This window comes from Diceros bicornis, chromosome 10, assembly GCF_020826845.1.
Source record: "Diceros bicornis minor isolate mBicDic1 chromosome 10, mDicBic1.mat.cur, whole genome shotgun sequence".
Taxonomy (NCBI): Eukaryota; Metazoa; Chordata; class Mammalia; order Perissodactyla; family Rhinocerotidae; genus Diceros; species Diceros bicornis.
Genome location: NC_080749.1, coordinates 73,702,525 through 73,713,176, shown reverse-complemented (window position 1 = coordinate 73,713,176; position 10,652 = coordinate 73,702,525). Strand labels below are relative to the sequence as shown.

The 10,652-nt window shown below is 41.4% G+C and overlaps 1 long non-coding RNA gene across 1 annotated transcript in view; it reads left to right on the top strand.

The window, feature by feature from the left end:
* The first annotated feature begins 9,761 nt into the window (after nt 1-9,761).
* LOC131410928 (uncharacterized) overlaps nt 9,762-10,652 on the top strand; it is a 110,642-nt gene continuing 109,751 nt past the window's right edge. The window contains exon 1 of the long non-coding RNA XR_009221437.1: nt 9,762-9,973. This is a non-coding gene — a long non-coding RNA (uncharacterized LOC131410928). The remainder of the gene's footprint in view (nt 9,974-10,652) is intronic.

Here is a 10,652-nt window from a genome sequence, read left to right as displayed (position 1 = left end):
CTGGGCCATCGGAAAAGAGAGATTGCTTTTATATCGGGCAGTTTGAATGGGCCTCTGAAAAATCTCAGAGCAGAATTCATGGGCAACCTGTAGGCCTCTGATAACGGACTCATTTTAGTCACAAGATTGCAGTTCATGTGGTTCTCCCTCCAGATGCTGCTCCCTCAGATGGTCTCCTCCAGGCCTTGGATTGGCTCCCAAGCACTGGCCATCCTACCATGGTATTCTCTGGACTCCGTGTCAGCTCTGCTTCTTTCTCTGTGTCCCGCCATGCCTTGCCCCACCTCTACTTTCTCACAACCTCTACTTTCTGTATAATTCTTCTGTGTCATAGAAACTCTGGGCCTTACCTCCTTAAACCTTCGCTTTTGATTCTTTGACAATATTCAGAAGTCAAAAAATAAACACTGCTTGTCCTTTTCAGGGCAATGTGGAAGGCTCTGCTAACTTGGGGAAAGAGTGTGTGTGGAGGGGAAGAAAAGCAGCAATATTGTTATTTTAATTATGTCATGTAGTCAAAGTTTTCCAGAGAAAACATGTATATATATATTTACTATAAGGAATTGGCTTACACCGTTATGGAGGCTGGCAAATCCCAGATCCACAGTGTGGGCCGGCAGGCTTGTGATCCAGGAGAGCTGACGGTGCAGTCTCAGTTCCAAGGCAGGCTACTGGACTACCAGCAAACAGACTCCTGCATTGCTCCTCTTGCTTGGAGCAGCTTGCCTCTTTGTTCTATTCAGGCATTCAGCTGCGTGGATGAGGCCAACCCACATTGTGGAGGGCAATTTGATTTAATCTAAGTTTACTGATTTAAACGTTAATCTCATCCAAAAACACTCTCCAAGTTGACACATAAAATTAGCCATCACGTGTCATTACACTCATGATTTCCAGAAACACACTGTGGCTAAATTGCCACACTAGGGCAAGCTTTCTCCTTTTAGGGGAAAGAATGCATTGTGGCTTAAGATGATATGGATTTGAATCCCAGAGATTCTTAGTAGCTGTGTCATTTGGAAAGATCTTTAGCTTCAGTTATCATAGAGCAGCGGTTCTCAACTGGGGGCAATTTGTCCCTCCCTCTACCTCCCCAGAAGACATATGATGATGTCTGAAAACATTTTTGATTGTTACAACCAGAGTGGGGTGGGAGGAGTTGCCACCTGCATCTGGTGGCTAGAGGCCAAGAATGCTGCTAAGCGTCCCACAATGCACAGGACAGCCTCCCAACAACAAAGAATCACCTGGCCGCAAATGTCAATAGTACTGAGGTTGTGAAAGGTTCCCTAGAGGCAAGGTGGCCAAGACGATAAAGACGGAGAAGACTGGAAGATGGAAAGGTTAGACAGCAAGATAACCAAGAAACTGGTGCTCAAATTTCAAAAGCAAATGTGTGAATACCTGATCTTGTGTTTTCTGCCAATTTCTAAATAGAGTATTGGGAAGGTGATATTATAAGTTGAAAAAGGCATTACTGGAGGCTAAGCTATATTTATGGGAAAAGAGAGCAGAGCTCAGGTTAGTAAGAACATAAGCAAACACATTAGGTCTTTTACTGAATTTCTGCCTCATGTCATTGGCCCATAGCACACCACTAAGCTTTGAACCCTGGGGTGGCAATGGTGACGGTGACATCACTGTAAGCAAGTGTCGCTGGTCAAAAGAGAGGGGTGAACTGTGGCTAAGAAACCTAAGAGGATATTTTTGTAAGAAGATGTGAAAGGATAACTACAGTATGACTTACCAAATGCCTTAAAGTAATAGATTACTATTTTGTTAGTTCGTAATTTATTCTGGCAGTCTGTTTAACCATATGCACAGTCTCCTGAATATGATTTAAATGTTAAATCCTAACTATGAAACTCTAATTCAAAACAATTTTAAGCAAGACTGTTGAGAATCAATGTGAATGCAAATCATGAAGTCACTCTCATTAGGGAAATGGCACATTAATTTCAATTTTGGACAGGTGTAAGCCTCTTTGAACTAATATCAAGTAGACCTAAATTAAAAATAAAAATGGTCAAAACTTTAAAAAGATTATATTCTGCCAACTTGAGTTATCCAAGAATATGTGATAGCTACCTAATCTCTTTACAAACAATTTTGAGATAATTAAAATAATATGTAGCTTATTAGGGGTCTTCTAAATTTTTAGGACTGATTTTGTTGGCTTAGTTAGCTCTTGTCTTGTTTCAACAGGCTTTCTTTGCGCATATTGAATTATTGGAGTCAACTAACTTGGTCAGTGTGCTATGAGGGTCACCACACATGCCCTTTCGTTTAAATTAATCAGCCCCTGAAAAAGAAGAAAGACAATTCAATTCTACCGACTGAATCAAAGAGAAAAATGCATGCATCAAAGCAAGTGTGAAATTCTTTCCAGTTGGAATGCACAGTGAATGTAGTTAATAATAGCTTCTTGAATTTTCTGTCATGTAGATCAATATATCTCTTTATCCATTCTAGTCAATATTGTAACATTGATAGATCATTTATTCATTATTCATCCACTTACCGTTTATTGAAACCTGAAATTTGTGCTCAGTCACTGCACTCTAAATGGGGATAAAGAGACAACTAAGAACTTGCTCACAGTCTGGTGGGAGAGATTGACATCACAAAGTACAATGGTACCCTGCATCCTGTGAGACAGATATTCATGGAGGGGAGTTGTAGGAGATACACCTGGACAGGTAGTCCGGGGCAAGAAGAGCATGCCCATAAACTCCTCAGCACACTGGGATTTATTTTGAGAGATGATGGTTGCTTAGGTAGGGTGGTAATGGGAAGCAGTCTTAGCTGGATTTGTTTTAAAGGTAGAGCTACAGAATTTGTGAGGTGGAATCAAAAGAGAACAGTTAAGAATGACTTCAAAGATTTTGGCAGAAGCAACTAGGATGGAGCTGCTATTTATTGAGATTGAGAAGACTGGGGAAGTAGCAGCTTTGGGGAAGAAATGTATTTGGTTTTAGACATGATAAGTGTGACATGACAATTAGATATCCAAGTGGAGATTGGAATAGTTAGCTGGGATAAATAAGCTTGGAATTCAGGGGAACAGTCTACAGTGGGAATTTACATTTGGGATTCTCAAGCATATAGATAGTATTTAAAGCCATAAAACTTGGATAATTTCCTAAAGAGCAAATACAGACAGCAAAGAGAAGAGATGAGCTCTTCAGGAAAGTAAAGTGTAGAGGCTGGGAAAATGAAGAGGAGTCAGCAAAGAAGACTGAAAAGGAGGACCATGAGGGAAGGGAGAGAATCTCAAGAGGGTGTGCTGTCCAGGACTCCAAGTGCAGACAGTGTCATAAGAGTGAGGGACTCTGTCAAAGGCTCTTGATAGGAGCCGGCCCCGTGGCTTGGGGGTTAAGTGTGCGCCCTTGGCTACTGGCAGCCTGAGTTCGGATCCTGGGAGAGCACTGACGCACCGCTTCTCCGGCCATGCTGAGGCCGCGTCCCACATACAGCAACTAGAAGGATGTGCAACTATGACATACAACTATCTACTGGGGCTTTGGGGAGAAAAGAAGAAAAAGGAGGAGGACTGGCATGGATGTTAGCTCAGGGCTGATTTTCCTCACAGAAAACAAACAAACAAAAGGCTCCTGATAGGTTTGTAAGAAGAAGAATTAACCACTGAGCCTGGCAATGTGGATGTCACTGCAACCTTGATAAGAGCAGCTGTGGTTGGAGGGTGGGGATAAAAGCCTGATTAAAGTAGGTTCAGGAGAGAATGGAAGGAGAGGAAATGGAAAAAGCACATATAATCAGCTCTGTGAAGATGTTTTCCTGAAGCAGGAGCAGAGAAATGTGGCAGGAGCTAGAAGGCTGGAAGCGGCTGGAGAAGGCTGTGGGGTTGAGCTGTTTCTTTTTGTAGAGAATGGAGACATTTCTGCCTGTTTGCATGCTAGTGGGAACACTGCAGCCCTGAAAGAGAAAAATAGTGATGCAGAGGCAGGAGGGGGCATTTTCTAGAGAGAAGTCCTTGAGAAGATGGAGTTCACTGCACAGATGGCGAAACTGGCCTTACCCGGGAGCACAAATATTTCGCCTGCTGGAACATGAGGGAAAGCAGAGGTGGTGCGTGTGTGTGTAGAACGGCTGGCAGGTTAGGTGGTGGAGACGTGTTTTAGCATATGTAAGCACAAACATACACAGCGGAATCCTTTTCTTCCACCTTGGTTAATTGTAATTGTATATTTTTCCTGAAAACCTAGAATGTTCTCAATCCCGGCATTTTAGAATCCCGTGGAGAGATTTTGAAAAACTATCAACTCCTAGGGCCCACTCCCAGAGTTAATTGGGCTGGATACTAGCATTAAAAAAGAAAATCTCTCCATGTCATTGAGAACCACTGGGCTAGATGGTATAACATTTTATACCATGGTATAATGAGTGACTGGAAAATTGGGGAGTTTTCTGTGATGGTGGTATCAGCACTGTAAGAAGCAGGACTCTAGTATTTCAGGAAGATGATTATGCTTCTGCGGGTTGAGTTCTCAAGGAAGCAGACACTGAGATCCAGGTTAGCCTGCAGGATGTTTACTGTGGAAGGAAAGGAAAGGACGCAGGACTGACCTGAGGTCGGAAGTGGAGCTGCAAAGCAGACCCCATGATAACCTCTGCAGACCCTACAGAGAGACCTGGAGCTAAAATCCTCTGTCAGCATTGTCGTGCACTGGACTGGAAGGACCAAGCCTGCATTGGTCAGTCATGGGACGTGGGTGTCCCTGGGAAGGGTACGACGTTAGGCAAGCTGGCTCTCTGCAGTTGAGGCTGATCCTGAAGGAGCTGACAGCTGAAAACTGTCTGGGGACAGTACCTCCAGCAGCTGGGCCAAAAATCCCTCCCTTGGATGGGACACTCGGGGGGAAGTATCACAGTGTCCACCGTATATGGCAATGTCACAGGTCGACATACATAGTTCTGGTCTATGAGACAGGCTAGCTGGAAAACATGAGCTTCCTCCTTGAGTTCCTGAAGACTCACCAGAGTTAGTTTTTTGAGAAACATGTTTAACAGTTTATGAATCAATGCTATTATTTTTCTCAAATTTTTGTTACACATATACACAAACATAGTTGGTTCACATATCTGATCAACATTCTTCTACAACTGCAGCTGAAGAAATATTACTTTATAGGCATCTGGTTACTGGCTGTGCTTAGCTCCACTTCCTGTGGTGTGTTCTCTGATAAGAAAGAAATATTGAAATTTTGGGGACATTTTAGATGATTTTTTCTTACTGTCAGTCAATTTACATTTTAAATGTGTAACAACTTAAAATTAAAAAGACAACTAGGAAGAGGGATCAGTGAACAAAAATAGGATGTCTGAAATCAGTGACAATGTCCATGGTAATGAGGAAAGTTTAGAACAACCTAGAATCAAGGAGGTGAGTTTTGTCCCTGAGACCCATTGCTCTGGCACTGGCAGCAAAGAAGATAAGAGCACCACTCGAACCACAGCTAGAAAAATGCATAGGGAAACCAAATGAAAAGAGATATTAAGAAAGAAAGAAATACTTAGATGTTTATTTAAAATACGGAGCTTTTCATTGAGCTTGCAAATGAGTCTAAAACATGATGTCTCTTGTAGCCATTATCATTGCAATGATGTTTAAAAAGGAAAAAAATTGTATGCATTTTGAAAAAAATCAGAAGAAATCTTGCAGCTAAATAGAGACATCATAAGTAAATGCAACAGAATGAAAAGCATAATCTCCAAGCAAATGAAGTCTTGTCTAATGGTCCCTTTAAGGTTAAACTAAGGCCCCTACCTTATTGCTATGAAGTTGGAAAGGCTGCCTCGGGAAGCAGACGCCATGGTAGAAAAAAGGAATAGAGGGGAAAAAACCCTCATAGGAAGGTATACTTTGAATTAACTGAGTATTTACTTGAAAGAGACTGTTTTAAGAAAGAACATGTGAAATTAGCTTTAATTAGGAAATCTGAATGCACCTTTCCCTCCCCCCATCAGTGGGATAGGGTCTCATAAGGTGGTTTAATTCAATTATAGAAACTAAGATCACTACCTTATTTTACTCTTCTATGAGTAATATTTTACTCTTCTGTGAGTAATATAATTAATATATTATTTATTTTATTGAAAAAGAGTAATTACCAAAGTGAGTTTAGGCATTTAGCATACTTTTATGTGATGAAAATTACCATATTTATGATAAAATAAAGAACAGCATCCACCGTCTTTATACACTGGCAAAATGATTCAACAAGTCTTTCCTTTGAAAGTAAAAGACATTGTATCATTGACCATATGATACCAGAGAATGGACTTCTCAGCAAACTGGTACCGTTATAAAAATATCCACCAACAAGCACCTAAAATTATCTTTCACCCACCACCAATTATGGCAGCATTCTGGCAATGATTATTCTGACAGAGCTCATAAAGTAATGAAAAACACTGTTGCCATTTGTATCCAGATACTTAGGTGAATATCAGTTCTCAAAATATTGCGACACTCACACCCAGAAGAGAAATTGATTGGGTGTCAAATCTGCTGTGTGCAGCAGCAGCAGCCACAGCCTTTCGTTCATCTGGATTTATTAATGTGGTAGAGCATTGACTCAAAAAACGAGGCAAAAAGTGAGACTCCAAGTGCTTTTTTACACAACACCTTTAGCATTTTTTTCTTTTTAACAATCATAGTCTGTAAGGAAGAAGGAAGATGAGAAAGCAATTTACTAAAAAAAATTGTAGTTTAGATTGAAAGTATTTTGTTATAATCACAGAATTTCAGTTAGAAATGACCCTCAAAGTCTTCCTGTCTAACCTTGCATGTGACTGAATCCGCTTTAATTGGCTGTTCAGTTTCCATGTGAACACCCCCAGGAGCTTCAAGCACACGGTCTCCTGAGAGGTAACATTTCCCCTTGGTAGACCGTCCAGGTGGGGGTCTCTTCTGATACCACTAATACAGCTTCCGGAAGGCTCAGGGCAAGTGGCAGTGAGTGCTGATTACTGTCAGGGAGTGAGCTGAGCCAGAGGCAGAAGGGCTCCTGCCTGTTGGTCCGAGCTCTATCTTTGCGAACTAGGGCAGTCTCTTTTCCCGTTCTCATCCTCACCCTTAAACATAAAAAAAAATACCATCAATAAACGAGTCACAGGATAAAATTATATGGTTAATGTGTTTTGAAAAATTTAAAGTGCTCTACATGTAGAAGTTTTTATTATTACTAAGCCCTGAGGAATTGAGGTGACACAGTCGAGTCCAGAAAGCTGATGTTATGGTGGGGGACCCCTTAGAGAGCTTCAAGTTACTGTTTCAGCAGGACCAGCTTACGAAAGAAATGAGTTAAAGAATGAGACATAGAAAGTTATAGAAGGTTATCAGAACATGCATTGGTAAAGATGAATATATTCCTGGTCCAGGAGCTCAGCAAAAACATTCTCTTAGACGTATTTCTTATTATTGGCTCAGGTAAGAACTTGAAAATTCAGGTCTATCAAGCAGTACAAAAAGCCTGAAGACTTTGAGAACTAAAACATTGCTGTAAAACAAAATCCTGAAGTTTTTTTAAATAGATGAATCCTCAATCCCTATGTCGATTTTTTTTTTGCGAGGAAGATCAGCCTTGAGCTAACATCCAATGCCACTCTTCCTCTTATTTGCTGAGGAAGATTGGCCCTGGGCTGACATCTGTGCCCATCTTCCTCTACTTTATATGGGACGCCACCACAGCATGGCTTGACAAGAGGTGCGCCGGTGCGCGCTCAGGATCCGAATCTGCCAACCCTGGGCCACCGAAGCGGAGCACGTGCATTTAACTGCTGCACTACTGGGCTGGGCCCCCCATGTTGATTTTTAAAACTTAATTTTCTTTATTAATTTCAACAGAATTATTGTGCCCTTGGAAGTAGTATGTATGTGTGAGACACACACGTGATGTGAGGTGCATTTACGGTTTCACAGATTTCTTGTGAGAACTGTGTACCTTCTCTTCTGCCAAGGGTCTTCTAGCTACAGGCTGAGGACTCACCCTCTCCACTGAGTGTCTGTCCGTCTCTGATCTACCTTTCCTTGGCCATTTTGCTTCACCTCTATCATTTTTCTAAAGAACAGTGGATCTTGACATGAAGCATTGCTTAGACCCTTCTTTTGGTTTCTAAGACTGAAGAATGTCCACCACTCAGTCATCAAACACAGCTTATATCTACGGTGATTTTTTTTTAGTTGAGATAGAATTGACATATAACATTGTATTAGTTTTAGGTGTACTAAAGGTTTTATTCAGAATAACTTTACAGAAATAGAACGAAAATGTAAAATGTCCAGATATTCCCCAAGAAAAGCCTGTCAGTTTTGACATCTGCTCAGTTTCCATAAAGGGAAAAGACCAAAAAAGCTCATTTTCCACAGGCAAAGACAATGCCTATGTTGACACAATTTGGATTTTAATGAAATAAAAAGTGGCTGAGGTGCTTGATTGTATCACCACATAAGAAAATTTAGAAACAAATATCTGCAAATATTGAACTTTGCTCTCTTTCTGCTGAGATAGAGGGAGAAAGCATTGAGACTAACAATATGACAAAAAATTGTATATGAAATAAATATATATTGTTAGAATTTGCCTATGCAATTTTCCTTGGTAATTGAATCTGTCCTCATTCATGAAACGACTATATTGTGTGCAGTAGCACCTGGGTGCCGTGGGAGATAAAAAGTTGAATAAGAAGTGATGCCCTTCAAATGCTTAAAATCTCTCTCTTATAAAAATGGGACAGGTCTTCCAAAGGGCAGGGCCTTAGAGAGACAATTGTCCTTGCTCCTCACCTGATAGGCCACTCTTTGTCTACTCTCAGTTACTTTTCCCGGCCTCAGATTTCTCATCTGTATAATCCAGGGACTTGATTAGGTGAGCTGTGAAGTACCATTATGGCTTTATTTCTATTTAGCAGCAATAATCGTTTAACCCTTTAATACGGCCATTTGTTTATATATTTTATCACATTTAATTTTCACAGAATTCTGTAAGAAGTTATTATTTTTATACCATTTTACAGGCCTGACTTTGGGAGAGAGTAAGTAACGTATTCAATGCCACAGATCTTGCAGGAGACAAAGCCAGGACCCGATTCCATGCCCACGACACCGTGGACCGCGTGCTTTGCTCAGCGCCAGATCACTTCCGCTGTAAAACCTGTGACTAACAAAAGCAAATTTCTCAACCTGTTAGCTACCAGGAGACCATAGCTGGATGTAGTAGCCCTCAAACACTATTTTTTTTTGTCTTTGGTGTCATAAAGAGCCAAAGTAAAGAGCCTAAAAACCATCTGAGCATTCAACTTTGCATGACGTTCTCTGCACTCTCATTAAAAAACATTTTACTTTGAGATAATTGTAGATGTATAGAGAGAAATCCCATGTACCCTTCACCCAGTTTCCCCCATAGTAACTCCTGCATTACTATGGTGCAATATTACAAACAGGAAATTGACGTGGTGTCTTGACATGAGTACAGCCATGTTTGGCCGCTCCATTGACCTACAGCCGCCAGCACAAAAAGAAATATAAAAGCTGCTTTCTGCGTGGTGGGAACTGGCCCTTCTCCCATGGAGATAGTTGCAATGTGTAAAAATTTCAAGGCCTTTCGGGCGGCGCAGCCTGGGGCAGACTGGCCATCTGTGCCGGGCTGGGACGATAAGCAAGGTAAACAATGCACGTACACAACTACTGGGCTGGGACGACAGCCGGGCGGGGGGGTGCTCAGTGCACGTATGCCACTGATAACCATTTGTGCATGGGAACACTAGATGCTTGCTCTGAAAAAAGCTCTGTAACTGCTTACTCTGGAAATGATTGATGCTATAAAAAACTGCTGGAGACTGAGACCCGGTGAGAGTTCCACCTGTGGAAGGGACGCCTTGCCCAGGACGTGTGATCCTTGCCCAGCCGTGTTGATTGACAGGACTCTCCCGGCAGTGGGGCGTGGATGTTGTGAGTAATTGATTTATTGTGAAGTAATTGATCTGATGTGTTCTCTTTTCGGTCAACTTGGTGTTTCTCTTTCCGGTTGATTTGTGTCATTTCCCTTCAGTCCATCTGGTGTTTCCCTTTTCGATCGATCTGATGTTTTTCCCTCTTATTATATGACCTATTCGAATCTGCTGCTATCTCAGCCAATGTGGATGTTTTCCCTTTCCAGTCAAGCTGGTGTTTTTCCCCTCTTATTATTTGACCTATTCGGACCTGTTTGCGGACTATCGCCTTTACTATCCTCTATATAATAAAATATACCTTCAGTCCATTTGTTTGGAGTGGAAAGTTTCTTTTACGTCTCCGATCGAATCCCCAAACCTCTCATAACACATGGATGCAATCCATCGATTTTCTTCAGATTTCACCAGTTTTACATGCACTCATTTGTGTGTGTGTGTGTATGTATTTTGTCCTATGCAGTTTTATCACGAGTACATTCACGTGACCACAACCACAGTCAATACACAGAACAGTTCCATCACAAGGATCCTTCTGCTACTTTTTCTTAGCCACAGCCACTCACCTCCAATCCCTGGCAACCACTAATCTGTTCTCCATCTCTATCATTTTGTCATGTCAAGAATGTTATATAAATGGAATCATAGAGTATGTAACCTTTTGAGATGGGCTTTTTTTT